This window comes from Saimiri boliviensis, chromosome 11, assembly GCF_048565385.1.
Source record: "Saimiri boliviensis isolate mSaiBol1 chromosome 11, mSaiBol1.pri, whole genome shotgun sequence".
NCBI lineage: Eukaryota > Metazoa > Chordata > Mammalia > Primates > Cebidae > Saimiri > Saimiri boliviensis.
Window position 1 is genome coordinate 34,977,181 of NC_133459.1, and position 17,753 is coordinate 34,994,933.

The following is a 17,753-nucleotide window of genomic DNA, read 5'->3' on the forward strand; positions in this document are numbered from 1 at the left end:
ATGCCACTGTACTCCAGCATAGGTGACAGTAAGACCCCATCTCAAAAACAAAAACAGAAGGCTGATTGTGGTAAGCTGTTAACGTTGCTTATAAATGCTTTGGAAATGTGTTTTGTGAGGAACTGTCGAGTGACCAGAAGGCCTTGGGATTAATGTTTTGTGGGAAGGAAGAAGGGTTGCCATTTGTTAATGGTGTTTGTAATTGCTACTGAATTAATATCAGCTGCAAAGCAGCTGCTAATTTATTTTCTAGAACTAGGAGAATCAGATAAGATGGACGTTTTAGATAGGCATGTTTTTAATTTTCTTTTTTTTTTTTTTTTTTTGAGACAGAGTTTCGCTCTTGTTACCCAGGCTGGAGTGCAATGGCGCGATCTCGGCTCACCACAACCTCCGCCTCCTGGGTTCAGGCAATTCTCCTGCCTCAGCCTCCTGAGTAGCTGGGATTACAGGCACGCACCACCATGCCCAGCTATTTTTTTTTGTATTTTTAGTAGAGACGGGGTTTCACCATGTTGACCAGGATGGTCTCGATCTCTTGACCTTGTGATCCACCCGCCTCGGCCTCCCAAAGTGCTGGGATTACAGGCTTGAGCCACCGCGCCCGGCCGCATGTTTTTAATTTTCTAAAGATTTCCAAAATTGGTAAGATTATTTCTAATTAGGAAGTTTGGTTGAAAATAAGTTTCTGAACTCTCAAATCTAGTATCTACTTCCAATTTGTGATTAAAAAAAGAAATCTTCAAAGGTTGAATGTGGTGGCTTCATGGATTCTCTAGCATGAGCAGACTAATGTATCCAAAACTGAATTCAAACTTTCATCTAAATTATTTATACTTTCTTCTTAGCTTTGCTATACTTAGTGTTAGACTGATTTCTTAGTTTTGAAACCTTGATTCCTTTTCTCTTTGTCACTTCTAAGTCTAGTCAGTTATTTGTTGAATGCCATATATGTGTAAAGCAGTTTCAGATTTCACTCCTGTGAGTTGTCATTTCTCTTGCCTTTGGATGCCTAGTTAGGAAAGCTCCTTTCTCATTTCTTTTTTTTTTTTTTTTTTTTTTTTTTTGAGATGGAGTTTCGCTCTTGTTACCCAGGCTGGAGTGCAATGGCGCCATCTCGGCTCACCGCAACCTCCGCCTCCTGGGTTCAGGCAATTCTCCTGCCTCAGCCTCCTGAGTAGCTGGGATTACAGGCACGTGCCACCATGCCCAGCTAATTTTTTATATTTATAGTAGAGACGGGGTTTCACCATGTTGACCAGGATGGTCTCGATCTCTTGACCTTGTGATCCACCTGCCTCAGCCTCCCAAAGTGCTGGGATTACAGGCTTGAGCCACCGCGCCCGGCCTCTCATTTCTAACTATACAAATTTTTTGTGTTCTTTAAGAGCCAGGTTAACTACTGAGTCTTCCTCTTGAAACCTTACTTTGTTCCTCTAGTTGTAAGTGGCCTTTGCCACTGTACCTCTCTAGTGATGCTCAATTCCGGCATGTATTATATATATCTCTGTGTGTGATGCCCCTCCCCAATCTTTTTTTTTTTTTTTCTTTGAGACTGAGTCTTGCTCTGTTGCCCAGGTTGGAGTGCAGTGGCGTGATCTTGGCTCACTGCAACCTCCACCTCCTGGGTTCTTGCAGTCAGCCTCCTGAGTAGCTGGGACTACAGGTGCACGCCGCCACACCCGGCTAATTTTTTTGTATTTTAGTAGAAACTCGAACTCCTGAGCTCAGGCAGTCTGCCTGACTCAGCCTCCCAAAGTGCTAGGATTATAGGCGTGAGCCACCATGCCTGGCCTCCAGCTAGGATTTTAAAAATATTTTTCTGCCTCTTCCCTGCCCCAACCAAGAGCACATATCTTTCAGTCAGTAACAATTTTGAATAAGATTATAGCGCATCTGATAATAAGTGGTAATGTGAGTACATACTTGTGTTTACAGTCGTTTTGAGTACTTTCCATGTATTAACCATTTAATTCCCTGTAATCCTAGGGAAAGGTTGATTACAGTCTGCATATTACAGATGGAAGTGAGGCAAAGAATGATGAAATCAGATCCAGGATTGCACAGCTAATAAAGGGGGTAGAGCTGGATTCAGTCCCAGAGTCTGGTTCTAGAGCATGTAAATCTTTGTCCCTTTTCTTTCATTTTTTTTTTCCTAGACTGACCAAGATTTGTCCCTTTTTTCATTGAACTCCAAGGCAACTGGGGCAGGCAGACTGGTGCATTAAAGGATAAACAATATTATATCTGAAAATTTCAAGCATGGTATATAGGAATATGTATAGAGTGTCATTGAAGAAAAGTGGAGTGATTTTGGCTAATTGCAACCGCTGCCTCCTGGGTTCAAGTGATTCTCCTGCCTAAGCCTCCTGAGTAGCTGGGACTACAGGTACATACCACCACGCCCAGCTAATTTTTGTGTTTTAGTAGAGATGACATTTCACCATGTTTGCCAGGCTTGTCCCAAACTCCTGATCTCAAGTTACCTCTTTGCCTTGGTGTCCTAAAGTGCTGGGATTACAGATGTGAGCCACCTCCCCCAGCCTTTTTCTTTCTCTTTCTTTCTTTGACTCCCAAATCTCTTTTATTGGGGGAAATGGGCCTTTTGGGAGTCCTCACTGCACGCCTTGTTCATTGGCACTGCTTCTTGAGTCCTGCAACTTCATCACATCGGGCAGCTCTGGTGGGCTGGAGAACAGCTCGATGCACAGGGCCTCAAAAGTGTCATCTGCCTGGAAGGCCAACCCCACACTTGCTGGGGGCTGTGGCTGTGCTGTTTGACTGGCGAAGCCACACTTGCCCATTGCCTTGCCATCATCCAAAGAGTTGGTCGTTCTTGTACAGCTGCTGCTTGTCAGGTGGCCGCTTGGGAATGCCCTCGATGATGCACTTCAGCTCGAATCTGATGCTGGACGCCTTGGTGTCTGTGAAGATGGTGGTCTTGTGGCACTGGACGTGAGGAACATATCCTGGGGGCGGTGGGCTGGTGTGAGGGTGAAGCCTGGGCCCCACCTTGTGGCCCAGCTGCCTCTGGCCCAGCCTGCAGCCTTTTTCTTTTTTAGAAATAAATAAAGTTGGCCTGGCATGATGGCTCATGCCTGTAATCCCGTACTTTGGGAAGCTGAGGCGGGTGGATCACAAGGTCAGGAGATCGAGACCATCCTGGCCAACACAGTGAAACCCCCATCTCTACTAAAAATACAGAAAAATTAGCTGGGTATGGTATCACACACCTGTAGTCCCAGCTACTCAGGAAGCTGATGCAGGAGAATTGCTTGAATGGAAGTGGAGGTTGTAGTGTGCTGAGTGAGATCCAGCCACTGCACTCCAGCCTTGGCAACAGGGCAAGACTCTGCCTCAAAATAAATAAATAAATAAATAACATTACAGGCATCACACTGCATATTTATTAAAATTGTATCAATGGTTCTTTATTTTTAAAATTTTTCTAATTTTCTGAAAAAATTGTTTGATAACATACATTGTTCACATTGTATCTTTTGCAAAAATACTGAGGTCTTCGGTTTTCTCAGTGGCCTTAGTATTTTTTTGGTTTTGTTTTTTTTCGAGTTGGAATCTAGCTTTGTCGACCAGGCTGGAGTGCAGTGGTGCGATCTTGGCTCACTGCAATCCCTGCCTCCTGGATTCAGGCTCTTTTCCTGCCTCAGCTTCCTGAGTAACTGGGATTACAAGTGTGGATCATCATACCCCACTAATTTTTTTGTTATGTTTAGTGAAGATGTGGTTTCGCCATGTTGGCCAGGCTGGTCTTGAACTCTTGACCTCACATGATCCACCCGCCTTACCCTTCCAAAGCCTTAAAAATTAACTTTTAATTGACAAGTAAAATGGTATATATTTATGATATGCAACATGATGTTTTTGAAATATATGTACATTGTGGAATGATTAAATCTAGCTAGTCAAGATATGCATTACCTCATTTTTTTTTGTGGTGAGAACACTTGAAATGTCTCAGCGATCTTCAGATAAAGAAGTTATCTGAAGATAACTTCCGATAATTATTATTAACTGTAGTTACCATGTTGCCCAACTTATTGCTTTTAATTGAAACTTTGTATCCTGTAACCAACATCTCCTACCTTCATCTTTTATTTTTCCTTTTTTTTTTTGAGATGGAGTCTTCCTCTGTTGCCCAGGCTGTAGGACAGTGGTGCAGTCTTAGCTCACTGCAACGTCTGCCTCCTGGGTTCAGGTAGTATTCCTGCCTCTGCCTTCCAAGTAGCTGAGATTATACGTATGTGCTACCACACCCAGCTAATTGTTGTATTTTTAGTAGAGATGGATTCACCATGTTGGCCAAGCCAGTCTTGAACTTCTGACCTCAGGTGATCCGCCCACCTTGGCCTCCCAAAGTGCTGGGATTACAGATAAGACTATGCCTAGTCTCCTTCATCTTTTAGGTTTTTTTTTTTTTTTTTTTTTTTCCAATTCTTTTCTGTCAGGCTTTCATTTTTGTTAATCTCCTCAGTTGTTAACTGGTCTGACCCTGCCATATCTTTATTTATTTATTTTTTTTTTGAGACGGAGTTTCGCTCTTGTTACCCAGGCTGGAGTGCAATGGCGCGATCTCGGCTCACCGCAACCTCCGCCTTCTGGGCTCAGGCAATTCTCCTGCCTCAGCCTCCTAAGTAGCTGGGATTACAGGCACGCACCACCATGCCCAGCTAACTTTTTGTATTTTTAGTAGAGACGTGGTTTCACCTTGTTGACCAGGATGGTCTCGATCTCTCGACCTCATGATCCACCCGCCTTGGCCTCCCAAAGTGCTGGGATTACAGGCTTGAGCCACCGCGCCCGGCCCAACCCTGCCATATCTTTATTTGTTGGTGGCTTTGACTGTGTTTTGAAAACTTTTTTGAGACAGGGTCTTGCTCCATTGCCCACCCCGGCGTATAGTAATGGAATCATAGCTCACTGCAGTGTCAAATTTTTGTAGAGATGGGGGTTTTGCTTTGTTGCCCAGGCTGATGTTGAACTCCTGGCCTCAAGTTTTCCTTCCGCCTTGACCTTCCAAAAATGTTGGATTGCAGGCCTGAACCATCACACCCAGCCTCCGCCTCTTTTTTTTTTTTTTTTTTTTTTTTTTTTTTGAGATGGCGTCTTTCTGTGTCTCCCAGGCTGGAGTGTAGTGGTGAGATCTCAGCTCCCTCCAACCTCCGACTCCCAGGTTCAAACAATTCTCCTGCCTTAGATTCGTGAGTATCCAGGACTGCAGATACGTATATGCTACTGCCTCCCTGGTTCAAGCAGTTCTTCTGCCTCAGACTCCTGAGTAGCCAGTACTATAGGTACATGCCACAACGCCAGCTAATTTTTTGTATTTTTAGTGGAGACAGGGTTTCATCATGTTGGCCAGGCTGGTCTTGAACTCCTGACCCCAGGTGAGCCACCGCACCTGGCCTGGATGTTCTTAATGTCACTGAACTGTACATATAAAACTGTTTAAAATAGTCAATTGTATGTTATATTTTACTGTGGAGTGGGGAACTGTGTAAGTCAGTCATATTCATTCACTCGTTTTTATCTAGACACTGGAGATAGAAAAAGGAATTAGATCTGGTACCTGCCCTCAAGGAGTACTTTAGTAATAGTGCATGACTGCTGGTTTTCAAGGAAATAGAGGCTCAAGTGGTAAGGAAATGCTGGTAGCTTATGCAAGTTTTGTAATGTGATAAAAAGATAAGTTCTGGGAAAGTAGTTATGAGTTCTTGACCATTCAGTCTGATCTGCTGGGCGGGGAGAACTCAGATGAGAAAGTTACTTTGCCCCAACATCTCTGCACAGCCTGAGACTGAGTTTAAAAACCACTGGTCTAGGTAGAAGCATTCAGGTTCATCAGTTGGCGTGTTTGATCCCTCTCTCCCTCTATCCCTCTCTCCCTCTCTCCCTCTGCCTCTCCCTCTCTTCCTCTCTCTCTCTCTCTCTCTCTCTCTCTCTCTCTCTCTCTCTCTCTCCTCTCTCTCTCTCTCTCTCTGTGTAGTGTTGAGAAACGAGGCACAGAATGATAGGGTTATTTAGGGGGCAGACTCATTCAACTTGGAATCAGACATAGGCTTGGGTTTGTTGCTGAAAAAGCATACAGCTCTTTTTACCGGGTTTTTTTTTTTTTTTTTTATGAGGTGGAGTCTCACTCTGTCGCCCAGGCTAGAGTGCAATGGCGCGATCTCTGCTCACTGCAGCCTGCAACTCCCAGGTTCAATATCGAACAACTGCACTCCAGCCTGGGAAATAAGACAAGAGTACTATTCTCCTGTCTCAGCCTCTTGAGTAGCTGGGATTACAGGCACATGTTGTGATGCCCAGCTAATTTTTTGTATTTTAAGAGATGGGGTTTCACTGTGTTTCCCAGGCTGGTCTCAAACTCCTGAACTCAAGCAATCCACCCGCCTCGGCCTTCCAAAGTGCTAGAATTACAGTTGTGAGTCACCATGCCCGTCCTTCTTATTACAGGTTTTGTAGATGGAATTAGTGTCTTACATTCTAAGTTTGCCATAAGGCTAAATTCTTAATTCTCATGAGAATGTAGTTGTTTAATGGCCACGTGTCTACTCATACCAGCTTGTTGAAGTCTTACCTTTTCACTGTCCTTTTGATACGGGCTCAATTAACAATATTTATTGAGTAGTCCTTTGTGCCAGGCAGTTTTTCAAGAACCGTACACATATATTATCCAGTGTTCAACAACACTGTGAAGTAGGAACAGTTTTACAGATAAGGGACCACAGATGGTGAGATTAACTTATCTAGGGTCTCACAACTAGTAGTTGGTGGAGTTGGGAATCAAACCTAGGCTTCAGAGCCAGATGTGCTCATATTATTTATTGAGCATCTGCTTTGGAAAATACTTTGGGATGACTACTGACTTTCATTTGCCTTACTCTGAATTGCTGGGCATAAATACTAAAAAATATCCGTTTCTACCAGTTGGGAGCCTTATAGTTTTGAGAATTACTGTTCATTAGGGTTTATTTATTTATTTTTTGAGATGGAGTTTTGCTCTTATTGCCCAGGCTGGAGTGCAGTGGCACAATATCGGCTCACTGCAACCTCCACCTCCTGGGTTCAAGTGATTCTCTTGCCTCAGCCTCCAAGCAGCTGGGATTACAGGCACCCACCACCGCACCTGGCTAATTTTGTGTTTTTAGTAGAGACAGGGTTTCACCATGTTTGGTCAGGCTGATCTCAAACGCCTGACCTCAAGTGATCCACCTGCCTCAGCCCCCTGAAGTATGGAATTACAGGTGTGAGCTACCGTGCCCAGCCAGCGTTTATTCTTAATGGCCGTCTGCACTAAATGCATGTTAGACAAATTATGAAGAAAGGGGGTTGGCAGCCTTTCTCTCCAAAGGATCAGATGCTTTAGGCTTTGCTGCCCAAGAGACAAAGTTGAGGCTACTATGTGGGCACTTACATGACAAGAGCGAAAACAAATTTGCACAAAGTTTTTATTAGTAGAATTCAAAATATAATGATGAGGCCGGGCATGCTGCCTCACACCTGTAATCGCAACACTTTGGGAGGCCGAGGCAGGCAGATCCCCTGAGGTCAGTTCGAGACCAGCCTGGCCGATGTGGCGAAACCCCATCTCTCCTAAAAACATTTTAAAAATTAAAGCCAGGCATGGTGGTTCAAGCCTATAATCCCAGAACTTTGGGAGGCCGAGGAGGGTAGATCACCTGAGGTCAGGAGTTCAAGACTACTCTGACCAACAAGGTGAAACCCCATCTCTATAAAAATTAAAAAATAATTAGGGCCGGGTGCGATGGCTCAAGCCTGTAATCCCAGCACTTTGGGAGGCCGAGGCAGGTGGATCACGAGGTCAAGAGATCGAGACCATCCTGGTCAACATGGTGAAACCCCGTCTCTACTAAAAATACAAAAAATTAGCTGGGCATGGTGGCACGTGCCTGTAATCCCAGCTACTCAGGAGGCTGAGGCAGGAGAATTGCCTGAACCCAGGAGGAGGAGGTTGCGGTGAGCCGAGATCGCGCCATTGCACTCCAGCCTAGGTAACAATAGCAAAACTCCGTCTCAAAAAAAAATAATAATAATTAAAAAATAATTAAAAAATAAAGAAATTAGCTATGCATAGTGGTGCATGCCTGTAATTGGAAGACTGAGGCACAAGAACTTGGAGGGCAGAGGTTTGCACGGAACCAAGACTGCGCCACTGCATGCCAGCCTGGGTGACAGTGAGATTCTGTCTCAAATTGTGTGTGTGTGTGTGTGTGTGTGTATCTAAATACAAGTAATGAGTTCAATTGTTATAATAACAAGTCTAAAAGAATGGAATTCTGATTTTGGGGAGTACAGTTTCACTTATTTGGGGCTCAAAGTTAGCATTGCCTTTCAAAATTGGTGGCAAATACTTACGTGTTAATGCTGATCTACAGCAAAATTTTATGTATGTCATCTTTGAAAATATCTTTTCACACAGATAGGTACTGCCAAATACTTATATTAATCAATGAGCATGTGATTTTAATTCAACAGATTTATCTTTTGGAAGGCACAGAAGTGTGTTAGATTCCTTTTTCTTTTATTAGATTCTTGATATTTGTCTTTTAGCATACCATAACATTGCCGATAAATTGCTTCCAACTGAAGATTACATGGAAGCTCCTTAGTTGCACAGTTAGACGGATTTTGAAATATGGAGATTTACTTTTACACATACATTCATTGAGGTTGGAAATATGCTGGAACTATAGTTTGAGGTCAGAAAATGTATCTGCTTCATATGTATATGGGAATGGAGATGCCACTTCTTGTTCAACTTTTGACAGTATGAGAAGTAAATAAAGTTATTTGACATTTCTTAAAATTTAAACACTTACTGTCATTAGTATTATTTTATCACAGTATGTGTTTCCCATACAAGAGTTGTTTTGACTTCTAATTTTATTTCTTTGAGACAGAGTGTCCTTCTGTCACATAGTCTAGAGTGCAGTGGTGAGATCATAGCTCACTGCAACTTCGAACTCCTGGACTTAAGAGAGCCTCCTGCCCCAGAATCCTGAATAGCTGAGACCACAGGTGTACACCATTGAGTGAGGCTAATTTTTTTTTCTTTCAGTTTTTGTAGAGATGGGTCTTGCTGTGTTAACTAGGCAGGTCTCAAACATCTGACGTCAAGCTGTTGTCCCACCTCGGTCTCCCAAAGTGTCGTGAGCTACTGTGCCAGGTCCTTGTAATTTTAAATTGAATTCGTTAAGAATCATCAAGTCTGCAGCAAAAGCTAATTTTCAAAGCTATTTGGTGTCCACAATAATAATAGTGGTTAAGGGTGGTTTTTCTTGTTCAGAAAAATTTCATACTCAGCCTTGAGCTTTTCAAAAAATACAGTTTTCCTCCTTCTGATTCATCCAGCTGCCATATAGTAAGGCAAGTCAGGGTATTCACCTTCTTTTTCTTATCATTGCACTCCAGCCTAGGTGACAGACCATGTCTCAAGAAAAAAAAATCTGCAAAGAAACTGCTAAATAACTATATTTTCACAATGTTTGTAAATTTTTCCAACTAAGTCCTTTTCTTCTCCGCACATATTTTTACCATCATTTGCTTTCCCATAAGTTGGGAATCTTGTGATGAGTGCTTAGTTTGGTGGTATCATTGTATGTTGTATTCTTGGCATATCTGTGGTGTCATTTCATAATAATCACAAGGATATGCCATCAAATTCAATAGCAAAACTATCCATACTTCACACTGTGCCTTAAAAGGGTAACATCAAAGTTTACTTTTCTTGTTTTGATATGATGGTTATGCACAGATAATTAAAAATAATAATAAAATGTGGGTCGGGCACAATGGCTTACGCCTGTAATCCCAATACATTGGGAGGCCGAGGCAGGTGGATCACGAGGTCGGGCATTTGAGACCACCCTGGCCAACGTAGTGAAACCCGGTCTCTACGAAAAAAATACAAAAAATTAGCTGGATGTGGTGGCCGACGCCTGTAATCCCAGCTACTTGGAAAGCTGAGGCAGGAGAATTGCTTGGACCTGGGAGGCGGAGGTTGCAGTGAACTGAGATCGCACCACTGCACTCCAGGCCAGGCAACAGTGTGAGACTCAGATAGATAGGCAGACAGACAGACAGACAGATAGAGATACTGCCCTCATTATCCAGAGGAAAATCAAAGCCCTTAATGATGCCTTTCAAGGCCCTGTTCATTCAGCCATGTTTCTGACCTGATCTACCAACAGTCCCCTTGGTAACTTTTTGCATTGCAGACATTCTTATTTTTGTTTCTTCCTCAGACAGCCAGGCATGTTTCCTCCCCAGCGTCTTTGCATTTGCTGTTCCCTCAGATAAGGCCCAGTTATACTCTTTTTCTTCCAGTCTCTGCTCAGCTGTCTCATTAGAGAGGCCTTCCCTCAATACTTGATATAAAATTGTATAACTCTTACTCCTCCATGTACCCCCATCCACTCCCTAGAATGTCAGTTCCAGGCATAAAGGGACTTTTAAACCATTGAACCTCCAGTTCCTGGAATAGTGCCTGGCGTGTAGTCAGTACGTAATAAATTATTTGTTGAACAAGTGGACAATTAGTAATGTGTAGAAGGGAAGAGGGTCTATTGTGGAGTCTCCTTGCTAATACACTGTTGTTTGGCCAAAGGAAAGGTTCAGAAGATAGAGGGTGACAAGTGTGCTTGTGCCTGGCCAGGTAACATGCAGGACAGGCTCCATCGGAGGAGGGCAACTGTGGTGGCAGGGGTGACTCAGAGTTTTAGGTGTCTCTTCGCTGTCACAGAGAACTAAAGGCCAGAGCCTCAGATCTGCTTCTTTACTCGTCGCAACAATGGGAAATTGAAGATTTGTTGGAGTGATAAAATTCTTGCCAATATCCAAGAAGAGGTTAATTAATAGGAAGGAAATATGATGGAGTAATAAAATGGGAGATTTAGGCCGAGCATGGTGGCCCATGCCTGTAATCCCAGTATTTTGGGAGGCCGAGGCAGGTGAATCACGAGGTCAGGAGTTTGAGACCAGCCTGGCTAACGTGGTGAAACCTGTCTCTACTAAAAATACAAAAAAAAAAAAAAAAAAAAAAAATCAGCTGGCCGTGGTGGTGGGCATCTGTATTCCCAACTACTCGGAAGGCTGAGGCAGGAGAATTGCTTGAACCTGAAAGGCAGAGGTTGCAGTGAGCCGAGATCACGCCACTGCATTCCAGTCCAGGTGACTGCATGAGACTGCATCTCAAAAATAAATAAATAAAATGAAATGGGAGATTTGTGTGTGTGTGTACTTTTGACATCTGGTTAGAATTGGATGGATGTATTGGAGTAGACTGTTTTTTAATTCAGTATGTTAGAGCAGTTTTTAATTTTAAAATTTAGCATGTAAGAGCAGTTTTCAGTCCTGTAGCAGTCATGGGATTTCCCTCACTAGCTTGGCAGAGCTGACTGATGTGATCCCCTTGTGCTTCTGGAGTGAAGAATTGAGGGAAAGAAGTTTTGGCTAATGTAACCTAGGATGAATTAGAAGAATAAATAGTGAGAATACATGAAAAAGTATTTTGAATGAATTTTTGAAAGTGCTGATTTATACTTAAATCAACTATGTAAGTACATGTCAATATTAATTTGGCAAAGGGTCTGAATACGAGCCTTATCTGGATAAAACAGTCTTATCCTTTTAACAATTTTTTAAGATTTTTTTTTTTGGCTCTTTGTGATGTTATTACCTTTGATATAGGTGAAGAATTTATTGCTTAGGTATTTGGTTTACACGGTAAAAGCACATGTCAGTGTTAGGTATTTATAGAGTTTACAGCCTAATGAGAGAGTGTAAGGAGAGACATGTCCGGGGTAACACAAAAGGCAGTAACTAACCCAGCCTAGTAGATCCAGGGACAGCTTGCTATGGAGGGAAGGAGATCCTCATAGGAATGAGTAAGTTTGGCAAAAGAGAAGGAGGCATTCTAGTCTGAGGATTCTGCATGTCTAAGGAGTTAGGAGGCCATAGCTTAAGAAGTACACTGCTTTCTTCCTAGCTAAGTAGGCAAGGATTCAGCCGTGTGTAAACTGCAGGGTTCAGAGAAAGCTAAGGTGGACAGCCTGCCCTGACTTGATTGAGGGAATGCTGAGAAAGTGGGAGGAAAAAAAGATAAATGTTGAGACTTCATCTCTTCAGATTATTTGGATCTTTTTTTTTTTTTTTTTTTTTTTTTTTTGAGACGGAGTTTCGCTCTTGTTACCCAGGCTGGAGTGCAATGGCGTGATCTCGGCTCACTGCAACCTCCGCCTCCCGGGTTCAGGCAATTCTCCTGCCTCAGCCTCCTGAGTAGCTGGGATTACAGGCACGTACCACCATGCCCAGCTAGTTTTTTGTATTTTTGGTAGAGACGGGGTTTCGCCATGTTGACCAGGATGGTCTCGATCTCTCGACCTCGTGATCCACCCGCCTCGGCCTCCCAAAGTGCTGGGATTACAGACTTGAGCCACCGCCCCCGGCCAGATTATTTGGATCTTATGTGCCTTCTTTATTTTTTTTCCAGACGGAATTTTGCTCTTGTTGCCCAGGCTGGAGTGCAATGGCACGATCTCAGCTCACTGCAACCTCCGCCTCCTGGGTTCAGGCAATTCTCCTGCCTCAGCCTCCTGAGTAGCTGGGATTACAGGCATGCGCCACCATGCCCAGCTAATTTTTTTTGTATTTTTAGTAGAGACGGGGTTTCACCATGTTGACCAGGATGGTCTCGATCTGTTGACCTCGTGATCCACCCGCCTCAGCCTCCCAAAGTGCTGGGATTACAGGCGTGAGCCACCGTGCCCGGCCTAATTTTTTATTTTTATTAGAGACAGGGTTTCACCATGTTGGCCAGGCTGCTCTTGAACTCCTGACCTCAGGTGATCCACCTGCCTCGCCTCTCAAAATGCTGAGATTACAGGCATGAGCCATTGTACTTGGCCTTTCTTTATAGTAATATGAATAACAACAAGGCTTTGATAAACCAGAGGTGAGGACATCTAATTACTTACATGAGCTTGCTGGTCTTGGAACTTGGCTTTCCTATTTGTTTTGGAAAACGCTCTACACAGCTATTTGATGTATGATCATGTTCATAGGTCTGGGAGTATTTAGACAACTGGAGCAGAAATGTGCTTTTATGGGTGGGTATGGGGAGTTATTTTATCTTGAAATGCATTTTAAAAAATCATTTTAGCATACCTCTGTTCGTTTCTTTCTTATTTCGAACATCTGATTCTTCTCAGGTTCACCAGGTTGAGGTTTATGGAGATTGTAAATTAGTCTTGCATAATGAAAACCTTAGCCCTTGAAATACTGCCAATGAAAGTATCAGGTTACAGGAAGGAAGGTTTTTGCTTTCCATACTGTAGAAGGTTGGATGGATGAAAACATGTCAGACAGAGGCAGACCATCTCATACTTTGAGAGAATAGCTTGGGACCACTTGGAGTAAAGCTGAGGGCTAAAGTAGGGTTTGTATTTATAGATTTCAAGCATCAGTAACAGAATCTGCATTCGGGTAGCCATTTTCTCACTACTTATTTTCTCTCATTTCAGAAGTGTATCCTGACTTGTAAATTGAAGAAGCCAGTGGTGCTGCAGGTGTTATTTTGGGGTAGTGTCTGGGATCCAGTGCAAGTCGAACCATTGTTCAAATAAGGTAAATGCATGGTGGTAAAAGAAACTAATAACTTCACTAATTTATAAAACCCGTCTTATGTTAAGAATTGATTATTTTGAGACCAGCCTGTACAACATGGTGAAATCCTATCTCTACAAATAATTAAAAAAATTAACCAGGCATGGTGGCATGCATCTGTGGTTCCAGCTACTTGGGAGGCTGAGGCAGGAGGATAGCTTGAGCTCAGACTGCAGTGTACCATGTTCATGCTACTACACTCCAGCCTGGGTGACCGTATCTCAAAAAAAAAAAAAAAAAAAGGAAAAAGAACTGATTATCCAGAAGCTTCTTTAATGGAAATTCTGGGTTCTTATGAAACAGTATTTGTTTGAAAAAGGTTGTCTATAAACTTGACATCTGTAATCACTGTTAATATTTTGGGGAGCAGTCCCTTTACATGTTTATGTTGCTTGTATGTATATGTGTTTAATCAAAATTGGGGGCCGAGTGTGATGGCTCACAGCACTTTGGGAGGCCAAGGTGGGTGATCACCTGAGGTCAGGAATTAAAGACTAGCCTGGCCAACATAGTGAAACCCTATCTCTACTAAAAATACAAAATTAGTGGGGCGTGGTGATGCATGCCTGTAATCTAGCTACTTGGGAGGCTGAGGCAGGAGAATCACTTGAACATCACAGAAGGTAGAGGTTACAGTGAGCCGAGATTGGGCCACTGCCCTCCAGCCTGGGCAACAGAGCGAGACCCTGTCTCAGAAAAACAAAAACAAACAAAACTTTTGTGCATGTAGACATAGCAGGCTATCGGTTCCTTAAGGCTTTTGATGAAAAACAGCAGTCCCTCCCCACTCGCCATCCCAGTCATTAGAAGCAGTTATTTTAAACTCTGCTGTTCCTTTTGGTATATCTCTCTCAGTAATAAACTGCTTTTGCTTGACGGTGTTTGTTATTATTTATTAACTTCACTTCTTAGATAGTGGTAGTTTCTGGTAGGCTTACCTGAGAACCTCACATGCCAACATTAATTGTGACTCTGGTTATAATGTAATTTTAGTCATGGTAGTATCATGGTTTACAATATTATTATGATTACATAGAGCTTATTCACAGCCCATTTTATATGTTATATTTACTTTTCCTTTCTTGTACAACTGTTTGTTTTCTGTTTCTAATAGTCATCTTTTTGTCTATTTTGCTTAGTTTCTATGTCTTTATCAGTAATTTCTCTCTAAACGCTAACCGGAAGTGTAAATCTTGCTCAATACATTTAAGCATTTTTTTGGCTGTATTATAAATTGTATCTTGGGCCTAGCCCAGTAACTCACACCTGTAAGCCTAGCACTTTGGGAGGCTGAGGAGGGCAGATCACTTGAGGCCAGGAGTTCGAGACCAGCTTGGCAAACATGGTGAAACCCCATCTCTACTAAAAATGCAAAATTATCTGGGTGTGGTGGTGGACATCTGTAATCCCAGCTACTCGGGAGGCTGAGGCAGGAGAATCACTTGAACCCGAGAGGCAGAGGCTGCAGTAAGCCCAGATCACACCACTGCCCTCCAGTCTGGGCAACAGAGCAAGACTCCATCTCAAAAATATAAATAAAATTAGATAAGTTTTATCTTGGAGATACCATCTGATCTGCTTCATTCTATCTGTGTGCTCTAGGCTCTTACGCCTGGGCCATTATTATGATGATTTTGCCTACTCCTTTGGACTGGATCCTGTTATCTTTTCCCATTTCTTTCTCTTTCTCTTTTTTTCTCATTTCTTTTTCTTTCTTGATTGAGTCCCTTGTTTTACAGAATAACCTATTTTTTTTAGCTTCCTGAGAAAAGAATACTGAAAAGGTAGGTTTTTTAGAAATTACATGTTTCAAAACGCATTTGTTCTGCCCTCATACTGATTATTGGTTTGACCAGGTAAATAGAATTCTAGTTTGGAAACAATTTTCCTTTGGAATCTAAAAATGCTGCTATATTGTCTTTGGCTTCTACTGTTGGTGAGATGTCAGTTGCCTTTGCATATTACTTGCATATAATCTGAAACTTTTAGACCTTTTTGTCCAAAAGTATTCTGAAATTTCATAATGATGTTACTGGTATGGCTGTTTCCAGCCAGTGTGCTGACCACTCAGTGGACTGAAACTTCAGTTAAAAATAAATAAATAAATAAATAAATAAATAAATAAATTCTTGGCCAGGCCTGGTGGCTCATGCCTGTAATCCCAGCACTTTGGGAGGCTGAGGCAGGCTGATCATGAGGTTTGGCGTTCAAGACCAGCCTGGCCAACATAGTGAAAACCCATCTCTACTAAAAATACGAAAATCAGTCAGGCATGGTGGTATGCGCCTGTAATCCCAGCTACTTAGGAGGCTGAGGCAGGAGAATTGTTTGAACACAGGAGGCAGAGGTTGCAGTGAGTCGAAATTGTGCCACTGCACTCCAACTTGGATGACAGAGGGAGACTGTCTCAAAAAAAAAAAAAAATCCTTAGTAACTGTTTACTGTTATCTCTACTTAAACATTATGCTTCTGTTTTTGTGTTTGTTTTTTGTTTTGTTTTGTTTTTGAGAAGGAGTCTTGCTCCATCACCCAGGATGGAGGGAAGTCCTGTGATCTCAGCTCACTGCACCCTCTGCTTGCCAGGTTCAAGTAATTCTCCTGCCTCAGCCTCCTGAGTAGCTGCGATTACAGGTGCTCACCACCACACCCAGCTAATTTTTGTATTTTTATTAGACATTGGGTTTCACCATGTTGGGTAGGCTGGTCTCTTAACTCCTGACGTCAGATGATCTGCCCACCTCCCAAAGTATTAGGATTACAGATGTGAGCGGCTGCCCCCGGCCTGTTTTTGTTTTTCTTTCTTTTCTTTTTTTTTCTTTTTTCTTTTTTTTTTTGAGACAGAGTCTGGCTCTGTTGCCCAGGCTAGAGTTCGGTGGTATGATCTAGGCTCACTGCAACCTCCACCTCCCACATTCAAGTGATTCTCCTGCCTCAGCCTCTCGAGTAGCTGGGACTATAGGCAGGTGCCACCATGCCCTGCTAATTTTTATATTTAGAGTAGAGACAGGGTTTCACCATGTTGGCCAGGCAGAACTCCTGACCTGAGGTGATCTGCCTGCTTCTGTTTCCCAAAGTGCTGGGATTACAGGAATGAGCCACCATGCCTGGCCTGGTTTTGATTTTTTCTAAATTTACTCAGTCAGTAGGTGCTTGAGTGCTTGTTTTTTGTAATAGGGATACCAGTAGTAAGCAAGACAGAATCCTTGTTCTTTTTTTTTTTTCCATGAGATGGAGTCTTGCTCTGTCGCCCAGTCTGGAGTGTAGTGGTGGGGTCTCTGCTTACTGCAACCTCTACCTCCTGTGTTCAAGCAGTTATTCTGCTTCAGCCTCCTGATTAGCTGGGATTACAGGCACGTACCATCATGCCTGGCTGAGTTGTGTATTATTAGTAGAGACGGGGTTTCACCGTATTGGCCAGGCTGTTTGTGTTTTGTTTTGTTTTGTTTTTTATTTTTTTTTATTTTTGAGATGGAGTTTCGCTCTTGTTACCCAGGCTGGAGTGCAATGGCGCGATCTTGGCTCACCGCAACCTCCGCTTCCTGGGTTCAAGCAATTTTCCTGCCTCAGCCTCCTGAGTAGCTGGGATTACAGGCACGCACCACCATGCCCAGCTAATTTTTTGTATTTTTAGTAGAGACGGGGTTTCACCATGTTGATCAGGATGGTCTCGATCTGTTGACCTCGTGATCCACCCGCCTCGGCCTCCCAAAGTGCTGGGATTACAGGCTTGAGCCACCGTGCCCGGCCTGGCCAGGCTGTTTTTGAACTCCTGACCTCATGATCCACCCACCTTGGCTTCCCAAAGTGCTGGGATTACAGGCGTGAGCCACTGCACCCAGCCAGGATCCTTGCTCTTGGAGTGTTTAACATTCTAGTTGGGGGATACAGACAAGACTATTTCAGGTTTTCCTAAGTGCTGGGAAAGGAATAGGACTGTAAGATAACTTAGGGGAGGTTTCGTAGATGTTTGCTAAAGGAAGACTCTTCCTTTCAAGTAGGCGACGAGCTGAGATCTGAAGGATGAGAAACGGGTCAGCCACACAGTGAGT

The 17,753-nt window shown here is 43.0% G+C and overlaps 1 protein-coding gene and 1 pseudogene across 2 annotated transcripts in view; one reads left to right on the forward strand and one right to left on the reverse strand.

The window, feature by feature from the left end:
- THRAP3 (thyroid hormone receptor associated protein 3) overlaps positions 1-17,753 on the forward strand; it is an 85,815-nt gene that overhangs the window by 19,406 nt on the left and 48,656 nt on the right. For both annotated transcript variants that reach the window (XM_003937501.4, XM_010348080.3), the window contains exon 2: positions 13,563-13,665. The gene's annotated coding sequence lies outside the window, so the exon portion shown is untranslated. The remainder of the gene's footprint in view (positions 1-13,562; positions 13,666-17,753) is intronic.
- LOC104652848 (elongin-B pseudogene) lies at positions 2,616-14,499 on the reverse strand (annotated as a pseudogene).